Below are 22,598 nucleotides of genomic sequence, written 5' to 3'. Positions count from 1 at the left end.
GTCTTATATCTAAGTGACACGCCCCCCCCCCCCATGGTCTTTAATAGGAAAGTCACGGGCTCCCCACATGGTCTTACATCCAAGTGTCATGGGCTCCCTCCATGGTCTTTAATAGGAAAGCCATGGGCTCCCCTGGCTCCCCACATGGTCTTACATCCAAGTGTCGTGGGCTCCCCCATGGTCTTTAATAGGAAATCCATGGGCTCTCCACATGGTCTGACATCCAAGTTCCATGGGCTCCCCCATGGTCTTTCATACAAGTATACCACATCTACAACTAGCATACCTCCTAGAATATAGCCAACTAACATGACACATAACACTACATCAACTAGTGTACCACATATCATAAAATTGGCCGACCTTGGTGCCTTAGACCCATTTGTATGGTGAGGAGACTCGCCTTACACTGTCGAACTCCTGCGGATAAAACTCTAGCTGCTGGTTGACAGATTCCCGAACTGTCAACATCAAAACAACACCCAATTAATAATTTGGTTCCAATACACAACCATAAGTCCATTTTTAGGGGTAAAAGACAACTTAACCCCCAACCTAGCTTGGTCCAAGCCCAAGGCCCAAACACACACTCTGAAGGCCCAAAAGTCAGACAATGCACCAAAGCCCAACATATGGCCCAATTTTCCAAATTGGGCCCAAACCTATACATGGTCTTTTCTTATGGCCCAACCATTTATTCCAGTCCAAACAGTTGGCATTCCGATGGCCCAATACCTTATAATCATCAAGGCCCAACATATGGCCCAATTTTCCAAATTGGGCCCAAGCCTTTCCAATGGGCCTCATCCTAAACCCCAATAATTTCCTTAGTCCATAAACATGTTTCCATTTGGCCCACGAAGGCCCACAGCATCCCAGTCGAAGAAATGGCCCAACAAGAACCCAAACCCAATTAAGGTTTTTCACATAAAATGACGATTAGGGTTAAGTGTTCTTACTTAACCCATTAAGGACTTAATCCATTAAGTCCATTACTCCACTAGACCAAACATACAAAGTAATCGGGCGTAATTCAAAATTCCATATCCAACGGTCCAAACGCGGGTCCCGACAAATCCAAAACTCACATTTCCAAAATTAGGGTTTTCTAAACCCTAATTAGGGTTTCTAACCCAAGCACGAGTCAGTTAGTCAAATGGTTAGGTTTTTAGGTCAATTAGGGCTTCATTAGGTCAATTAGGGTTAAATAAGTCGGGCACCACCCACTACCACCTCGGGTAGTTGTGGTCAACGATGGAACACGGCGGCGGCCACCACCTAGCGGTGGTGGTGACAGATTTCCTTAATTATTCCGGCCACTATATACAATTTTACAACAATATCCAAATACACACACACATACATAAAATAACACACACACAAACAACCACCCTTGTGGCGGCAGGCGGTGGTTGGAGGTGGCAGCTATCACCTCACGGTGGTGGTGATGGCTTTTCTTCGGTTTTCCGGCCACCCTTCGCATACTCTCACATACACGATCTGCAAAAGTAACACACGACACTAACAGGGAGTATAATCACAGAAAAACAAACCCGTCATGGCTGCCCTCAAGGTGGAAGCGGCGGTCGGAGCATCGGCAGCAACTCTTCAGCCGCTCGGAGTGGCGGCAGCAACGGTGGTCATGACTAGAACGTATCACCGGCGAAAAGGAAAAGAATGGTGGAACCGTGAGCGACAGAAGCAGCGGAAAAAAGGCGCCCACTCAGTCTTTGTTGGCGGCAGAAAGGAGCAACCGATGTCGCTGGGGACGGCAGTCGCGACGTCCGGCGGTGGTTCCGTTTTCACTGAAGCGGTACAACGACAATAACACTCCCGTCGTTCACAACCCATGCATCCATGTTCGTTGCTCCGATTACGGTCTCTGGCGGTTCCCTTTATCGGCTGTTCATGACGTCCGGTGGTGATGGTGGCGTTTCAATGGCAAAGCTGCAGGTGGCATGGTGGCGGCGGCTGGAGGTGAAGGGAGGCATAAGGGTGGCAGCTGAATAGTGTTCTAGGGTTAGGGTTGAGAAGGTGACGGGTTTAATACCCGCTCATATAAAACTTTTGTTCAATGTATGCCTTTTGTCCCTCCTTCCCAATTTCTTTTCGATTCAGCTCCATAAGTTACCATATAGCCCCTCCATGACAAATTCTTTTCAACTTAGGTACATAATTTACCATTCGGCCCTCCACATTCCAAAATCTATTCAATATAAGTCCAAATGATACCAAACACCCCATGACTTCTAAAAATCTTTACAAAATAAATCCCAGAATTACACTTTAACCCCCGAAAATCCAAATTATATCATTTGGCTCCCCGAAACCAACGCCCCGCTAAATATTGTGGATTTTAGGGCTATTATGAAATAATATAAAATATAAATTTACGTATTGGATTTCCGGGTTTATTATTTAATTACTCTATTTCAAACGGGATGTTACAACTCTCCCCCACTTAAATTAGATTTCGTCCTTGAAATCATACCTTACCGACCTTGACATGCCAAACAAGTTGAGCAACACGGTCACAACCACAAGCATACCCCAGCCTTCCCAGGGCACCCAAAACCATCCCTTGCAGGGTTCTAAAACCCGGAGGTCAACGAATTCCTTGCAACCTGATCACATCTGCTCCATCTGAAATCTGAAGTCTCAAGATGGTCTGTCTCCCTGACAGACCGCGCACATCGAATCATTGTCGAGTTCACTGCATTTATCTCCCTACTGGCTATTCAACTTCTGATATTATTTAGTCCAACTGTAACCAACTTAGTATATGCCCCAAATGACAAGCATCTCCACACACGAACCCCAAATCATTGAAATCACTCCAAGTCATCTTGCTGCCACATAGCTGTTTTCCTGAAGAACAACCAGGACCTCCCTGATCCCAACTTGTCTGCCAACTGTCTGGAACACCGGACACCTACCCGATTGCTGAGCCAGAAACACACGCACAACAGTCCTACATGACCTCCGAAGGATACCTCGTCTGACAATAACTGCCATATCTATACCGCTACTCATGCCTCCTTCAATCCTTTGATCCATCCGATCATGATAGGCTAAAAACATGTCGGCACTGAATCTGACGCAAAAAGGTGATTACTACCAGAATAATTGTAGTCGTACCTCATGTCTGGTCCCCTTCAACCTACGGTTTTCTGATTCCAATTATGTTGTGACCTACTCACAACCTTGCGAACTGGCCCACCCTGGCCTAAGTCATCTGAACGGATTCGTGAATGCCACAACTACCTTGTAGTCTTTCTGCACTTCCCATACTATCTGACCGATTGTGAATGCTATGGCTCCCCTGCAGTCTTACAAAACTTTCCACACTATTTGACTACTAGCGAATGCTACGGCTCCCCCGTAGTCTTACAACACTTTCACCCCATTTGACTACTAGTGAATGCTACAGCTCCCCCGTAGTCTTACAACACTTTCACCCTACTGACCATTAGTGAATGCTACGGCTCCCCCGTATTCTTACAACTCTTTCCCTAACACAACCGCAACCCAATGCATTACCCTTAATCTATCAATTCGAAACGAATACAGAGTCGAGCACACACTCGACCGAACACCCATACTGAACTCAATTCATGACTGGAACCCCAACCTGATTCCCCGATTTCTGCTATCAAAACCCCACGAAGACGTGATTCACATGTTGGGGAGTTTTACCGAACTCCCAACTCACGCAACCCTCAAACCAAACAGCCATTTGGGCCACCATTTTCCCTCAATTGGGATGAGAAACTAATCCCGCTCTTATACCTGCTCCTGTCCTCAATACCTGTGCGATTATCCCCCACTTAGATTCGTCTAAGTCTTCGCAATACATGAGACTTGAAGGATTCCCAATCCTTCTTACTCTTTAATAACCAAACTGCTGACAACCTATGCTTACTCGTGCTAGTGTTCTATTACTGGCCCAAAGCCCAAAGACCACACAACTCCTAAAGATCAGACGAACACTCCCCGAATCCTAGCGAAACTAATAATCTCAGACGCCATGAAATGACACGACACTTATATCTTCAAGTCCAAATAACCGATGCCTAGACCAAAGCCTCTGCAGTAGACCACTTCCCCTCGCGCTTCCAAAATTTGAGTCGAGCGCAATGGCTGAGTCACCAATCCTGACTGTAGACCTTCCGCATATCGTCCCTGAACCGATCTCGACCATAGACCAAGATAGCATTGAATGCTCCAAACCAACAAAGGGGGAAACGACCTCTCACTAACCACCCTGTAACTCACGGTATGTAAATGGCATATGACAATGTTTGAAGGTATAACCCAAACACAAACAGGGAAACAAACCCAGAGGTACACTTACCCAAACCCTTGGAACGAAAACTCCATCGTGCAGTTTCCCGCAAGTGCTGCACTGAATCCGGCCATGCTGGCCTCTCAAAAGCTGATCCGAACTCTTGGGTCTCTTCCCGAGATCCTCCACTAAATTCACATGACCTGAACCTCTCTTATCGAGATACTCCTAATTGATCTTCCACCCTCGGGCTTTGGGACCCATATCATTCAAGGTCTCGTACCCCGACCCACTCACCAGCTCAATCGTTAACGACTGAACTGTAATAGCCGGAGCAACCTCTACTCTAAACCGGGCTACTAACTACCCCCAAGACATAGTCTCCAATCCCGAAAGTGCAATAGATCGCACAATCAATCCTTGCCACCTGATACAAGAGATCCAAGGCGAACTCAAAACCCTGGCAGTCCTTCCACTAACTGGCTCACCACCGGAGCCGGGATCAAACCCTAGTCCTTCCCCGTGTGTGCTCATTCTTATCTGGCAAAGCAGCTAACCCACTATCAGAGCATAACCAAGAATTCTCCCTCCCATAAGCTTCTTAGATTCTCCAAGACTTTCACCGATTCGAGTATGGATCCCATGCTTTCAGTAGTACGGACCCAATACTACCTTCCGCACTTATCCATACTTTCCTCAACAATCCTCCCGAATCCTCTAAGTCACCTACTCCACTGATGCACCAAATATCCGCTAAACAACAACACGATACCCACCGAAGCAACTCCTAGGCTCCCCCTAGGTTCCCAACCTCATAGAACCGCCCCACTAACTCACTGGATCATATCATAGGCTTTCCTAGGTTCCCAACATCGCCCTGCCATCAGCTACTGAAGAACTCCTCATGATGCCAGCCATCCACCTCCCGGATATCGTCATATCCACTTAGTAGCTGACTCCCATCACTCAAGAGTTCCACAAAGCACAAAGCAAGCAACATTCGTGTCGTAACTCTCCAACCCATGAAACTATCATAGAACATCCAACCCACATACCACAACTCATGTTGTCCACATCCATCGATCCTCACTTTCGGCTGCCATATGCATGAAAATTATACACAGAACATGATCTAATAGACTGTCGAATAATAGACTCTACCCTAGGACCACAACTAGACAAGGAACAGGAAATAAGGCCAAATCAGTTATTCTAAGGCTATAAGATCCTAATCGTATACAATATTAAAAGCATACACTTAGCAGTTACTAATACCAATAATCATTTTCATTCTAGCATGGCATCCAATATTCTCAAGGCTATAAGCAACACATATCAGGCCAATCTATTGCTGACTACTCAGCACTAGCATGCAAGTCTACCAGCTCATACAACCTATAAAGGCATCTCTCCTAGCCCTAACTAGCATGCGATTCACAGATTCATAAGGAAAGTCATAACAGATAACATATATGGGTATTCTGGGGAAACTTACTTGAGCTCGGCTGATTGCATGCACCCCACCCTTTCTTGTCTTAGAAATTCTTTCCTTAAAAACATTTTTCTTTTGAAAACTTTACAGATCCTCAGTTTGAGTTCAGAGACACCCGAAAGTATATCCGAATTCCTCAAACCAAGGCTCTGATACCAACTTGTAATGACCCAAAAATCAAGGGTAAAAAATTTATTTTTATTATAGTCAAAACACAGATATCTTCTAAATCCAAACATTCCAAAAACATGATTAATTAAAAACATTTATCAGAGTTCGCCCCAAAATCATATATTCCGGAAACACGGGTGTATGCATTGCGATCAAGCCGGACCCTTCCTTTTTCAAACCGATGATACCTGAAACCATAAACAAAACTGTAAGCACGCGACTTAGTGAGTTCCCCAGAGCATACCCCACACAATCCACATAACCGCATAATCCATATTAGCTATAAGAGCTACATAAACCATATCAATCACATAAGCAACATAAGCCATGCATAGGATGTCGTGGAAACCCTCCAAGGTCTTACACACATAATCACATAAACCGTATCAACTACACAAGTCATGCATATAAACATATAAGGATGACGTGGGCTCCCCCCAGGGTCTTACTCCAGGATGCCATGGGCTCCCCACATGGTCTTACACCTAAGTGTCATGGGCTCCCCCTCCCCCCCCAATGGTCTTACATCCAAGTTCCATAAGCTCCCCCATGCTCTTTAATAGGAAAGCCATGGGCTCCCCACATGGTCTTACATCCAAGTGTCATGGGCTCCCCCCATGGTCTTTGATAGGAAATCCATGAGCTCTCCACATGGTCTGACATCCAATTGCCATGGGCTCCCCCATGGTCTTTCATACAAGTATACCACATATACAACTAGCATACCTCCTAGCATATAGCCAACTAATATGAAACATAACACTACATCAACTAGTGTACCAAATATCATAAAATGGGTCGGCCTTAGTGCCTTAGACTAATTGGTATGGTGAGGAGACTCACCTTACACTGCCGAAGTCCCACAGATAAAACTTTAGCTGTTGGTTGACAGATTCCCGAACTGTCAACATCAAAACAATCAAAACAACACCAATTAATAATTAGGTTCCAATACACAACCATAAGTCCATGTTTGGGGGTAAAAGACTACTTTACCCCCAACCTAGCTTGGTCTAAGACCAAGGCCCAAACACACACTCTGAAGGCCCAAAAGTCAGACAATGCACCAAAGCCCAACATATGTCCCAATTTTCCAAACTGGGCCCAAACCTCTACATGGTCTTTTCTTATGGCCCAACCATTTATTCCAGTCCAAACACTTGGCATTCTGATGGCCCAATACCTCATAATCATCAAGGCCCAATTATGGCCCACTGATGGCCCAATTTTCCAAATTGGGCCCAATACTTTCCAGTGGGCCTCATCCTAAAGCCCAATAATTTCCTTAGTCCATAAACATGTTTCCATTTGGCCCACGAAGGCCCACAGCAACCCGGTCCAAGAAATGGCCCAACAAGAACCTAAACCCAATTAGGGTTTTCACATAAAATGACGATTACGGTTAAGTATTCTTACTTAACCCATTAAGGACTTAATCCATTAATTCCATTACTCCACTAGACCAAACATACAAAGTAATCGGGCGTAATTCAAAATTCCATATCCAACGGTCCAAACGCGGGTCCCGACAAATCCAAAACTCACATTTCCAAAATTAGGGTTTTCTAAACCCTAATTAGGGTTTCTAACCCAAGCACGAGTCAATTAGTCAAATGGTTAGGTTTTTAGGTCAATTAGGGCTTCATTAGGTCAATTAGGGTTAAATAAGTCGGGCACCACCCACTACCACCTCGGGTAGTTGTGGTCAACGATGGAACACGGCGGCGGCCACCACCTCCTGGTAGTGGTGACAGATTTCCTTAATTATTACGGCTACTAAGTACAGTTTTACAACAATATCCAAATACACACACACACATAAAATAACACACACACACAAAGCCACCCTTGTGGCAGCAAACAATGGTTGGAGGTGGCAGCCACCACCTCACGGTGGTGGTGATGTATTTTCTTCGGTTTTCCGGCCACCCTTCGCATACTCTCACATACACGATCTGCAACAGTAACACACGACACTAATAGGGAGTATAATCACAGAAAAATACACCCATCATGGCTGCCCTTAAGGTCGCAGCGGCGGTCGGAGCAGCGGCAACAACTCTTCAGCCGCTCGGAGCGGCGACAACAACGGTGGTCATGGCTAGAACGTATCACCGGTGAAAAGGAGAAGAATGGTGGAACCGTGAGCGACAAAAGCAACGGCAGAAAGGCGCCCGCTCAGTCTTAGTTGGCGGCAGAAAGGAACAACCGACGTCGCTGGGGACGACAGGCGCGACGTCCGGCGGTGGTTCCGTTTTCACTGAAGCGGTACAACGACAACAACACTCCCTTCGTTCATAACCAATGCATCCGTGTTCATAGCTCCGATTCCGGTCTCCAACGGTTCTCTCTATCGGCTGTTCACGACGTCCGGTGGTGGTAGTGGCATTTCGATGGCAAAGTTGCAGGTGGCATGGTGGCGGCAGCTGGAGGTGAAGGGAGGCATAAGGGTGGCGGTTGAATAGTGTTCTAGGGTTAGGGTTGAGAAGGTGACGCGTTTAATACCCGCTCATATAAAACTTTTGTTCAATGTACGCTTTTAGTCCCTCCTTCCCAATTTCTTTTCGATTCAGCTCCATAAGTTACCATATAGCCCCTCCATGATAAATTCTTTTCAACTTAGGTACATAATTTACCATTCGGCCCTCCACATTCCAAAATCTATTCAATATAAGTCCAAATGATACCAAACACCCCCTGACTTCTGAAAATCTTTACAAAATAAATCCCGAAATTACACTTTAGCCCCCGAAAATCCAAATTATATCATTTGGTCCCCTTCGACCACCCTGGCCTAAGTCATCTGAACGGATTCGTGAATGTCACGGCTACCCTGTAGTCTTTCTGCACTTCCCACACTATCTGACCGATTCGTGAATGCCACGACTACCTTGTAGTATTGAATATGATACAAGCATATGATGGGATGATTGTTGGTGAACACTCACGGGATACAGATCCTGATGTAGGAATATGCTCAATATTTTTATGGCATTTTTCACATTACTTTTGAGTAATTTAATTAATTATTATCTTTTCACAAGTTAATCCTTTAAGAAACAAGGAACTTACAAATATAAGATTAGCCGGAAAGGACGAGAATGTCAAATTGTCACCTCCTTGCAGAGTAATCTTTCAATCACCTTTTTTTTATCAGTTTACGATTTGTGGATATAAAAAATGTATGTGGTTTGAATTTAATTTCTATGCAGATGACACTTGAAGAGGCTATAGGCTATGTGGCATCTGATGAGCTATTTGAGGTCAGTATACTTGATACGTGTATGAAATCTCAATTTATATTTCTGAATTTTGAATTTGATGAAATGCATGTGTACCCTTTGAGCAGGTAACACCACATCATATCCGGTTAAGAAAGAGATACTTGGATTCTAACAAGCGTAAAACAATGAGTAAAAGGCCCAAGGAGTGAAAAGAAGCCATTCGTATACACTATACACTCATGAGATGCATTTTAATGGATAATTTTGTTATTTCAAATTTAATTATAGATCACGAGGAGGATTAGTGTATAATCATTTTTGAAAAATAATAAGACAACGAAGATAAAAGGTGGTTTTTCATGCGCACCTAAAAAGAAATGTTCTAGCTCAGATATCATACAAGTATATCATATGCAGTGGCGGAGCTTGAAGTTTTGATTTGGGGGCCGAAAATAAAATATGTATAAAAATTAAAGAACAGGGGGGGCAAAGTCAAATTTTATAGTTTTAGACATAATATGTAACTTTTTTAATGTATAAGGACTAATTATAAAAAAAAAAATAGGGGGGCCCATAGCCCCCTTGGCCCTATATAACCTCCACCACTGATCATATGCACTTGTAACGTTTAACAACATAAGTTTCTATAAATTAAATTTACTATGTAGAATACTGCATGTTGTATGTACTCTGTTTTGTGTTTGTAGAGCATTGGAAAAAAACTGATATTGATGACAACCGAACAAAAGTTATAATTTTTCTTGTCTACTTAGGTTGTGTTACGTAGAACAGACATGTTGTATTGGATTTAGAGTGAAACCGATTTATGCGTAAGAGCTGTCATCATTGTTGCATCTATAAGGGGGTGTTTGGATAGGGAAAAAAGAGGGTGCTTATTGCTTATTCTCACCACAATAAGCTAAGCTTAAGTGTTTGGATATGAATCCTTAAAAATCAACTTATTGTGGTAGGGATAAGGTAAATAAACTAATTTTAGTAAGCATCTTCCCCCCCCCCCCCCCCCCTGCTTATTGCTTATTGTTTATTCCCACCGCAAATAAGCTAATAAGCAATAAGCTAATAAGCTATAATCTGATTTATCCAAACACCCCCTAAATATAGAATAAGATAGGACAAAGACTTGTTTCTCATATTTTTATAATTTGTACTTCATTTGTTTCTCATATTTTTATAATTTGTACTTCATTTGTATCTCATATTTTTATAATTTGTACTTCATTCTGACCCATACAAAATGATTTTTTAGTACTTTTTTCTTTATTAAAACTATTTAAAAAAAAATTAAAAAAGTAACACAATAACCATCTTCTTCCACGCCTATTTCTCCCTAAATCTCTCTCTAGAAATCTCTGCCCACAAAGTCTATAAATTTGTGCTAACTACTATGGTTGAAGAAGGGTGTTAAAGTCGCCCGAAAGGTGAATTTGAAGACGATTTCTGAGGGCAGCGTCAGATAGAGGCTTGGGGGTTGCGTCACCGGTGGGGGGGAGTTGCATTGTCGGGAATACATAACCCGATATCATCATCTCTGTCAATCTCATCACATTTTCTGTAAACCTATACGGTGTGCGAGGCTTTTACCAATGGTAAAAGCTTGTATGACACTTTTATCAGTGGTAAACACCACACCCCAACCTTTTTTTTGCTAATGGTAAATCTCATAGATGAACTTCCACCGTTGACAAATTTCAACGGCAAACTTTTTCTTATTTTTTGATTGGTCATTGCAATTTTCTTTTCTTTTTAACATAAATACCACTATATATATCATTGGTAAAAAAAAACTACCACACCCCATTAATAGCCAAGGTGTGGCAAAAATTGTAAAAGCTTATGTGGCACCCTTTTACCATTGATAAAAACATCACCACACCCTTTAGCCTAAGCGGAAACAACCACCACCATCATTAATGGGATGATCGTTGAAAACTAAGCAACAACAATTGCAATCCTGTCGAAACAAAACCATTTAGCCCCAATCCCATCGGCTCTGCTTCAACCTAATGTTTGTCGCCTCTCTCGATCTTATCTCGCCAGAACCGAATCCTCTCTCGATCTCATCTGTCACTCGCATGTCGCCCGTCTCTGACAATACCATGAAACTAATGTCTCACATCCATGGTTGTATCGGTAGCAGTGGTTGATGAGGTGATGTGATGGTGGTAGGTTAGGGTTTTTATTCGAATTTAGGGTTAGGGTAATGGTGATTGGTTTTGCGGTTAGCAGGTAGTTGGTGGGGGTGATGTGGTGGTGGAATTGATTGGTGCTTGAGATTAGTTCATGTATATATGGTGGTGAGTGGGTATACAAAAGTCACTTCTCAATTCGTATTTGGTATACGAAAGTGCGGAAGGCAAGCCCTTCTATCTGACTTTGGCTTCTCAATTGCATATACCAAAAGACTGTGCCAAAACAATTGCTACCTTTCTGTTCGATATTGAGTTGACCTAGACATCGAGATGATTTTTCATTTTTTTAATTAAATAGAAATAAGTTAAAATAAAGACAAAATTGCAATTTTGGTCCCTGTGGTATGTCAAAATTTGGATGTTTGGTCCAAAATATTTTGGAGTTGCACCAGTGGTCAAAAACTTTTATTTTGTGTCACACCCCCAAACCAAGGATGGCGGAAACGTCCGGGGGTGGAGGACTTCATGTATAGTATCACAACAACGAGTATAATAATGCTCAAAGTAATACAACCATCATAAATATAATTGAAAAGGTTACACCATAGTATATGTTTACATGTTTCAAAATCAATTACATTATGATGACAAAATGAAATGTTTGACGATTTAACGTCCCATCCTCAAAATGCTGTTGATTTCCTGTCTCACTGATTTCCTGAGAATACAAGTAGTTTTGAAAAGTGTCAACAATTAAGTTGGTGAGTTCATAAGAGTTTTATTTGAGGAAGGATCCGTTTTCCTTGTAAAAGCGATAGAGTATAATTCCAGAAAATCCAATATTTTCTTTGTTAAGAGTGAAATGAACGCTCCTATGTTATGCGATAATATACCCTACAAAGACCCGTAGATTCCTTCTATAATCACCCAGCGTATATAAGTTATATAAAATTTAAGTTAAATAAACCGTCGAATATAATGGGTCTGCCCTAGGTCCACAACCAAACAAGGAACAGGAAGTAAGGCGGGCCCACCAATTCTAAGTCGATTGTGACTAGATTCTTATATAACTCTAGCATATATACTTAGCAATTGTAGCTGAATTCTAACAATTCTAGATGAAACGTAGTGTTAATAGAAATGTGATTCCAAAGAAAATTCCAATATTTTCCTTATAAAAGTCATGTAGTCCTAAATCCCAGGACCGAGAGTATGAGTGTGTTTTATACTTATAACGTGTTTGTAGTTTTAAATAGATAAAACCTCTTTTAAAGTAGAATGTTCCCTGTAAACTTGAAAGATTGTTAACTCCCTATGTGAGTCGTTATAACCATACTACAACCGGATGACCTGTTACAACGTTTTTCAGACGTTAAGATTTGTTATGACTTTTGTCACCCGTAGAACTGCAGGTCACGCTGTAGCTAGCAGCAAGGTGTGGGGTGTCAATCCCAATATAAATCTATACACAATTATCACGCTCTCCCTACAAGAGACTCTGGTTATAACTTACAGGAATTTGAACCCGTACTCTAAGAGTACGATGAGTGAATTGTCTCACAACTTACGTTAACTAGTTTACATATAGTTTGAGTATTAAACCCCTTCCGTGGTGGAAGTGCAATCACCTTTTATGAAAATAAATTAGTGATATGAATCCATAAACTATTACTATTATAGTTTATCAAGTAATATATGAAAAACCCATTTGTTTTTAGAGTAAAAATCTTTTTCATGTAGTAAAAACCCATAAACTATGCTTATAGTAGTTTATTATATGTGTTCGAAATGAATGAAGAGTCCTTATCATGAATGACTAAATTTTTGTTTATGATGATAAACTAACAAGAAATACATTCAACATTCAGAACTTATTGTTATGCACTTTGCTCAACATACTACAAAGTGTTGTTAATATTGAAAGCTATGTAACTAGTTTTTAACCTTTCTGCATTGATTTAAAAATATCATAGAAAAATCATACGAAGTCGAAAACTAAATCCATAAATTCTGAGAGTTCAAAACTGTGTCTAGTTTATTCATAATTTTTACTATGATTTTTAGATGTCTCTAACTTGTGTGAAAATGTTCATATTCACAGACTGGTCCGAATTCGTTTCTGAAATGATAGGCAGTTTTGTAAAAATCCCCATAAATTGTAGAAACATCGTATGGAGATGTACAAGTAGTCATTTTAAAGGTAAGAATCTGAACTATTTGCATATTAAACAATTATGAAAGATATTAAGTTTAAGATGGTCAAAACAGTCCGTGAATAAGACTCAACTTTTCTGATGAAGGCCGTTGTTGAGTTTAGTTAAGTTTTTGGTATTTTTAACTTGTAATCCCCCCCCCCCTAAAACTTGAAGAAAACGTGAAAAATGTAGGGGTATGAACTCACCTTGAGTTATTCCCTGAGAGGAAAGCGGAAGAAGAAAGGTTTCCAAGTCAAGAACACTTGGGAGATACTTGAAGATTCGAAGATCCTAAGCACAAATATGATGATATTTGTATGAGAGATTCATGATTTGAGTGAAGGAGTGTAGAGTATTCAAATGTAGGATGAATTTACTTACCAACACTGAAGTGAAAAGCTCAAGAACAACCTTGAAATCTCGAGTTCTAGAGAGGGAAAGTGAGAGAGAGAGGTGTTTGCTCTTTGGTGAGAGAGTGAATAAAGTGGAAGGAGAGAGGAGATTTTCAGCTTTTGATGAACCTTTACAGCTGGAGGAGGGGTGTCAAAGGACAAATATTTGACTAGGTAGGGGGAATAGTGACTGAGGGTTGTACTATGAAGGTATGGAGGGTCGCTTGTGTCATACTCTAGATAAAGTCAACACTCTATCACAAAATCTAACATAATAGATTTTATTCTTGGACAAGGATCTCCCCCAAAATATAATTAAAAAATGAATATTTAGGGTCTTATATGCCAAAATATGAGTTTGGGTGAAAATGCCGCGTTAAAATCACGAAAAACGGGCTCAAAACGGAGTTGGGGTCAAAAACCGGGAAGAAAAAGGCAAAATCTGAAGTCTGGCCGAAGCTTTGGTCTTGAGAGGGTTAGAACCGAAGGCTGGTTCGGTTGGTGTATTGGAACCGAGAGGGGGAGGTTTCGGTCCGAGCAGGTCTCGCATGTGAACACATCAGAAGAGGGACCGAAGGTGCACTGAACCGAAGGTGAGTTCGGCCCTATAAGAGGAGTTCGGTTCTAAGAGGTTTCGGTTCTTAAGGGAGGTTCGGTTCCTAAGAGGTTTCGGCTCCTTAGGAGGGTTCGGCTCCTTAAGAGGTTTCGGCTCCTTAAGAGGGTTCGGCTCTTTAAAGCTGTTTTTCGCATAAACTTCCGTTTTCGAGCGGTTTTCGACTAAATCAAGGGTCGGGATGCCCCGAGTGATTATAAAAAGTTGAGAGAGATTTTGAGAGAGATTTGGGAGAGATTTCACATACTTGGAGAGATTTAACACACTTGGAGAGATTTGGGAGAGATTTCACATATTTTGAGAGATTTCTCATACTTAGAGAGATTTATGAGAGATTTCACATACTTGGAGAGATTTCTCATACTTAGAGAGATTTGGGAGAGATTTCACATTCTTGGAGAGATTTAGGAGAGATTTCACATACTTGGAGAGATTTCTCATACTTAGAGAGATTTGGGAGAGATTTCACATACTTGGAGAGATTTGGGAGAGATTTCACGTACTTGGAGAGATTTCTCATACTTGGAGAGATTTGGGAGAGATTTCACATACTTGGAGAGATTTCTCATACTTGGAGAGATTTGGAGTAGAGAGAGATAGAGTGAGAGAGGTTTGAGAGAGACTTCGTTTGTGACCTTTTTGGATGTTTAGCTTCGCCATGCAAGGTTTGTAAACCTCGTTAGGCCTCGTTATGAATGTTATACGCCCCCGAGGGGTATGGGATAGTGTTTTACCAAGTAGTTCCATCACTTATCCTGATTAGGGTTTGAGAATTCTCAACATATGGATTTTTCAAGTGATAACTTCTTATTAAAATAGCGAGTTGTACAGTAGTAACATAATGTATACCCTAACATGCAAGGTTAATTGAGTTGACCGGTTTGACTTGTTGACTTTATTTGACTTTGACTTGACCAGAAATTGACGGTTGTTACATCATGCCCCCGTTAGAAGGAATTTCGTCCCGAAATTAGCGTCTTGATTGAGACTACGAGAGTTTGGGGAAAAGATGTGGGTACTTTTCGTAGCACATGGAATTGATATGGTAAGGACCAAGCCATCTTACGTTAATTGACGACGTTTGGACATCTTATTGTAACTGGTGTTAGGTCGATTAAAAAAAACTACAAGTGATTGTTTCGGGGTGATGGTGTATTCTATGAATATGCCTTTATGCTCTCCGTCTTATTCTCGCTATTACTACTACGAATATTTTATAATGTAGTTCGCGAGTACTAGTATTACGAATGCTTCAACAATTTGTGATGAAATTTGCAATATAAGTCCTACCAGATCTTTTATAATCGCTTGGTGTAAACTAGTCGTATATCATTAAGATTGCAAGGGCAGTCGAATGAGTGACTCCGCCCTAAGCCCACAAACAAACAAGGAACAGGAAGTAAGGCGGAATTATACATTCTAAGTCCATAGAATCTTAATTATATATGGCCATAATGTTTACACTAGCCATCATAGATTCACTAGTAAAAACCCTGCGTTTTTATATCGATGATAAGACTTATTCGGGTTTTGCCGTGTTCTCGAGATTTATGGTTGATATACTTTAATCGATGCTAGTTTTAGTAAAAAAAAAATTAAATCTAAACGTCGATGTTAGAAAAAGGTACAGATATTTACGGGCGGTTCCGGGGTGGTCTCTCCTGCAGTGATCATAAGCACCCTTCCACCATCACCGGCATTCCCTGCTCTTGGGCAGTCCCTTTTAAAGTGTCCCGTTTCGCTGCACTCGTAACAGGCTGGGCTTACTCCAGTGTCAGGGACCTAGTTGATGGGTTGTGCCGGTGCCTTACAGAAACGGACAGTGTGCCCCTTCCTGTTGCAATTTTTGCAATGCATCTCCCGTCAAACCCCAGTGTGATGGAAGCTACACTTGTTACATTTCGGAAGGGTTCCAGCGTATCGATTTATGGGTGCTGGTGTGGCATGGGTTGTAGCAGCATGAACAACAACGCTCTGTTGCTTCTTAGGGTAGTCCTGGGCCGGTTGGCCCTTCTTGTTATTCCAAAACTTCCTTCTGTTGTTTTCCCCTCTTGCCTGCTCAGGGGTGGTTGTCACGGTGTCATGGCTGGCACTATGGTCGATGAGTTGTTGTGCCAATTCCTTGGCACTGTCAAAGGTAGTTGGTCTTGAGGCCAACACGCTATCTTGAATTTGGGGGGCCAATCCCCAGAGGTATATCTCCAACTTTTTGTCTTCCGGGGTGACCGTAGCGGGACAAAGGAGTGCTAGATCATATAATCGGACGGTATAGGTTGCAAGGTCAGAGCCTGTCATCTTGAGGTCCCACAGTTCTTGCTCTAGCTTTTGCACCTCGCCCCTTGGGCAATACTCTTTCAGCATCATTGCCTTCAAGTCCTCCTAGCTTATCGAGTTAGCCACCGTAAGCGTCAGTGACTTAACGTGGCCGTTCCACCAAGTAAGGGCCCGACCGGAGAAAGTACGAGCTGCGAATTTGAATTTGTTCGCTTCGGGGCACGTACAGATATCGAAGACAGATTCGGTCTTCTCGAACCACTGCATCAAATCGATGACTCCCCCGCTACCATTGAACGAATCGGGTTTGCCATTAGTGAAGTCCTTAAAGGAGCACTGTCTCGAACGCCCTTGGCTATCTCCTTGAGTGGAGTTATTAGTACCGCTCCCTGTCCTCCTGGCACCATCAGTGCTGATTTGGGACATAGCAGCTGCCACCGCGGCCGTGACCGCAGCTTGGAACATAACAGGATCATATTGGGGAGGCGGTGGTGGTGGATTTGTTTGCGTTTCGCCAGTGCGTCTTGCAGACCTACGAGGCGGCATCTTTCTGTTATAGAATTTCAAAGACGAAATGAGTATAAGTCTTTTAGTGATGGTTATAGTCGGGCGTCGTAAAACTAGGTTATTAGTTTTCAAGTATAGTATTTCCCGATTTTTCGAATGTGGCAGACAATTCATAGTAGAGGTTTATATAAACAACTTATGAATTTAGTAGTAATGACTCGAATGTAATCTTGTAATCTTTGTTCCACGCCTGATCCACTCCCAAGATCACTTGGCATATACCAGTTGTGTATAATTAAGGTCCAATAGGCCGTTGAACTTAATGAGTCTGCCCTAGGTCCACAACCAAACAAGGAACAGGACCTGAGGCGGACTCATCATTTCTAAGTCGATAGTCTCTTAATTACTCATAATCTTGAGGTATACATTAAGTAATCTTAGAGTCACCATAAGCAAATCGTTTGTAATAGCGGTTATGAAATATGTGGTAAACTCCCAATGAAATAAAATCCATGCCAATTTTATTGATATACTCTAGTTCATAGAGTTCAGGAAAGTTTGACCCTTATATTAGGTCTATATTTCGTTAGTGTAAGGAAAAACTTTGACGACGGCACGACCCCTTGAATAGTGTAGTCTCTACATTTGAAGGTCGGATTTATGTATATGGCGGGGCAGTGTTCAAACGCACGCCAGGAGTTTAAGTCTGTAATGGTCTGTCAGTAGTGTACACACTACTCGTGGCGGGTGGTGTTTCGTGGGCCATAGTATAAAGACATGAAAGTCTGCATTGTCCTATCCTCTGCTCTGGCTTCTGTTATTTGATGTCCTGCTTTTACCACGCGTTTTCTCTAACGCTGTTTGACGTTCCCGATACTCCCTCATCTCGGCTCGAGTTGCGGTCACTTCCCCCTGAAGGCTTTGATGTGTTCTTTTATCTGTTCGTGGCCTCCATCCAGGTGACGAAGGCGAATTGCGGTGATCTTGGTGGTAGCGCCAACCTCCATGATTTCGACTGATCGTTGCTCGTGTTTGTACGCTCAAGTGAGTGATGCGGCGATTATGACAAGGAGAGCCCTGTCTACTAATCCTCCTATGTTGAGGTTGTAGAAGCCTCATCCATGTCATAGGGAGGGTGTTAACCTTGTTCCTAACTCCGTCTCTGTAAATCTACGGCTTATCGAGGCGTCGGACCATGGAAGCCTCGTCGGGGTCTTCTCCCATTTCTTCTTTTCCTTTGTTTTCCTTCGGTTTCTCTTCCTCTCGCTCCTCTTCCGAATTGTCTTCGGGGTCTTCCTCTATTATTACTTTAGGATCCTCTTCGAATTTCTCTCTGATCCAACCACCATTTTCCTGGTTAGGAAGAATATGGTCTCTTGGTAGTTGAGCTCCCGTCACGTTCCTCGTGCGAGAATAGGAGTAGAAGAGAAAATTAATAGACGTCTAATCCTATAATTACTTATAGGGGGTGATCCTTATTAGTCACGTCTATAATCACATAGTGCATACTAGTTATACATAATCTGAGATAGAATAGACCTTCGAATAAATGACTCTACTCTAAGTCCACAACCAAACAAGGAACAGAAAGTAGAGCAATAGTCATAGATTCTGAGTCTATAATATCTTTATATATGTATAACCTTAGTGTATGCACTCATTCATTATAGACCTACTAATAATGGTCTTTAGTTTTCACATAAGTTGGTTATAGTATCACCAAATACTCCCATAGTATTTTAATGTTTGTCTTATGTTTTCAATGTTTCTTTGTAGATAGAGTTGGTAAGTTTTTAGACTTGTTGCAACCCCACAACCATTCCCGGGAATATGCTAATCACTTCTGGGATAGACATAGTTGATCAGGCAATGTCATTCCCAGACCTGACTATACATCCCCAAGCCTACTTGTGTCGTTCAACAATCACCACTTTTGTTTTGTTCTAGTATGATGCTAACCTGAGTATGTATGCATGCATGTATACTTTTAACAAGAAACTATTTATTTCTAAAAGTATAGTCATTTGAAAATGTTTAATCAGAGACTTTAATCCCAATGCATTTATAGTTTGTATATCTTATGTGGTTCGATATACTTAGTCCACTATAAACAATGCTCTGATACCAATCTGTCACACCCCCAAACCAAGGATGGCGGAAATGTCCGGGGGTGGAGGACTTCATGTATAGTATCACAACAACGAGTATAATAGTGCTCAAAGTAAATACAACCATCATAAATATAATTGAAAAGGTTACACCATAGTATATGTTTACATGTTTCAAAATCAATTACATTATGATGACAAAATGAAATGTTTGACGATTTAACGTCCCATCCTCAAAATGCTGTTGATTTCCTGTCTCACTGATTTCCTGAGAATACAAGTAGTTTTGAAAAGTGTCAACAGTTAAGTTGGTGAGTTCATAAGAGTTTTATTTGAGGAAGAAGCCGTTTTCCTTGTAAAAGCGATAGAGTATAATTCCAGAAAATCCAATATTTTCTTTGTTAAGAGTGAAATGAACGCTCCTATGTTATGCGATAATGTACCCTAGAAAGACCCATAGATTCCTTCTATAATCACCCAACGTATATAAGTTATATAAGATTTAAGTTAAATAAACCGTCGAATATAATGGGTCTGCCCTAGGTCCACAACCAAACAAGGGACAAGAAGTAAGGCGGGCCCACCAATTCTATGTCGATTGTGACTAGATTCTTATATAACTCTAGCATATACACTTAGCAATTGTAGCTGAAGTCTAACAATTCTAGATGAAACGTAGTGTTAATAGAAATGTGATTCCAAAGAAAATTCCAATATTTTCCTTATAAAAGTCATGTAGTCCTAAATCCCAGGACCGAGAGTATGAGTGTGTTTTATACTTATAACGTGTTTGTAGTTTTAAATAGATAAAACCTCTTTTAAAGTAGAATGTTCCCTGTAAACTTGAAAGATTGTTAACTCCCTATGTGAGTCGTTATAACCATACTACAACCGGATGACCTGTTACAACGTTTTTCAGACGTTAAGATTTGTTATGACTTTTGTCACCCGTAGAACTGCAGGTCCCGCTGTAGCTACCAACAAGGTGTGGGGTGTCAATCCCAATATATATCTATACACAATTATCACGCTCTCCCTACAAGAGACTCTGGTTATAACTTACAGGAATTTGAACCCGTACTCTAAGAGTACGATGAGTGAATTGTCTCACAACTTACGTTAACTAGTTTACATATAGTTTGAGTATTAAACCCCTTCCGTGGTGGAAGTGCAATCACCTTTTATGAAAATAAATTAGTGAATGAATCCATAAACTATTACTATTATAGTTTATCAAGTAATATATGAAAAACCCATTTGTTTTTAGAGTAAAAATCTTTTTCATGTAGTAAAAACCCATAAACTATGCTTATAGTAGTTTATTATATGTGTTAGAAATGAATGAAGAGTCCTTATCATGAATGACTAAATTTTTGTTTATGATGATAAACTAACAAGAAATACATTCAACATTCAGAACTTATTGTTATGCACTTTGCTCAACATACTACAAAGTGTTGTTAATATTGAAAGCTATGTAACTAGTTTTTAACCTTTCTGCATTGATTTAAAAATTTCATAGAAAAATCATACGAAGTCGAAAACTAAATCCATAAATTCTGAGAGTTCAAAACTGTGTCTAGTTTATTCATAATTTTTACTATGATTTTTAGATGTCTCTAACTTGTGTGAAAATGTTCATATTCACAGACTGGTCCGAATTCGTTTCTGAAATGATAGGCAGTTTTGTAAAAATCCCCATAAATTATAGAAACATCGTATGGAGATGTGCAAGTAGTCATTTTAAAGGTAAGAATCTGAACTATTTTCATATTAAACAATTATGAAAGATATTAAGTTTAAGATGGTCAAAACAGTCCGTGAATAAGACTCAACTTTTCTGATGAAGGCTGTTGTTGAGTTTAGTTAAGTTTTTGGTATTTTTAACTTGTAATCCCCCCCCCCCCTAAAACTTGAAGAAAACGTGAAAATGTAGGGGTATGAACTCACCTTGAGTTATTCCCTGAGAGGAAAGCGGAAGAAGAAAGGTTTCCAAGTCAAGAACACTTGGGAGATACTTGAAGATTCGAAGATCCTAAGCACAAATATGATGATATTTGTATGAGAGATTCATGATTTGAGTGAAGGAGTGTAGAGTATTCAAATGTAGGATGAATTTACTTACCAACACGGAAGTGACAAGCTCAAGAACAACCTTGAAATCTCGAGTTCTAGAGAGGGAAAGTGAGAGAGAGAGGTGTTTGCTCTTTGGTGAGAGAGTGAATAAAGTGGAAGGAGAGAGGAGATTTTCAGCTTTTGATGAACCTTTACAGCTAGAGGAGGGGTGTCAAAGGACAAATATTTGACTAGGTAGGGGGAATAGTGACTGAGGGTTGTACTATGAAGGTATGGAGGGTCGCTTGTGTCATACTCTAGATAAAGTCAACACTCTATCACAAAATCTAACATAATAGATTTTATTCTTGGACAAGGATTTCCCCCAAAATATAATTAAAAAATGAATATTTAGGGTCTTATATGCCAAAATATGAGTTTGGGTGAAAATGTCGCATTAAAATCACGAAAAACGGGCTCAAAATGGAGTTGGGGTCAAAAATCGGGAAGAAAAAGGCAAAATCTGAAGTCTGGCCGAAGCTTTGGTCTTAAGAGGGTTAGAACCGAAGGCTGGTTCGGTTGGTGTATTGGAACCGAGAGGGGGAGGTTTCGGTCCGAGCAGGTCTCGCATGTGAACACATCAGAAGAGGGACCGAAGGTGCACTGAACCGTAGGTGAGTTCGGCCCTATAAGAGGAGTTCGGTTCTAAGAGGTTTCGGGTCTAAGAGGTTTCGGTTCTTAAGGGAGGTTCGGTTCCTAAGAGGTTTCGGCTCCTTAGGAGGGTTCGGCTCCTTAAGAGGTTTCGGCTCCTTAAGAGGGTTCGGCTCTTTAAAGCTGTTTTTCGCATAAACTTCCGTTTTCGAGCGGTTTTCGACTAAATCAAGGGTCGGGATGCCCCGAGTGATTATAAAAAGTTGAGAGAGATTTTGAGAGAGATTTGGGAGAGATTTCACATACTTGGAGAGATTTAACACACTTGGAGAGATTTGGGAGAGATTTCACATATTTGGAGAGATTTCTCATACTTAGAGAGATTTAGGAGAGATTTCACATACTTGGAGAGATTTCTCATACTTATAGAGATTTGGAAGAGATTTCACATTCTTGCAGAGATTTAGGAGAGATTTCACAT

At 41.1% G+C, this 22,598-nt stretch overlaps 1 pseudogene; it reads left to right on the top strand.

The window, feature by feature from the left end:
- Positions 1-9,403, top strand: part of LOC145131593 (uncharacterized) — a 117,355-nt pseudogene extending 107,952 nt beyond the window's left edge.
- Positions 9,404-22,598: the final 13,195 nt, after the last annotated feature.

This window comes from Lactuca virosa, chromosome 8 (assembly GCF_052849685.1).
Source record: "Lactuca virosa cultivar CGN04683 chromosome 8, Lactuca_virosa_CGN04683_v6, whole genome shotgun sequence".
Classification (NCBI taxonomy): domain Eukaryota; kingdom Viridiplantae; phylum Streptophyta; class Magnoliopsida; order Asterales; family Asteraceae; genus Lactuca; species Lactuca virosa.
Note: the sequence above shows the minus strand (reverse complement) of the source record. Positions and strands in the feature narration are given on the sequence as shown.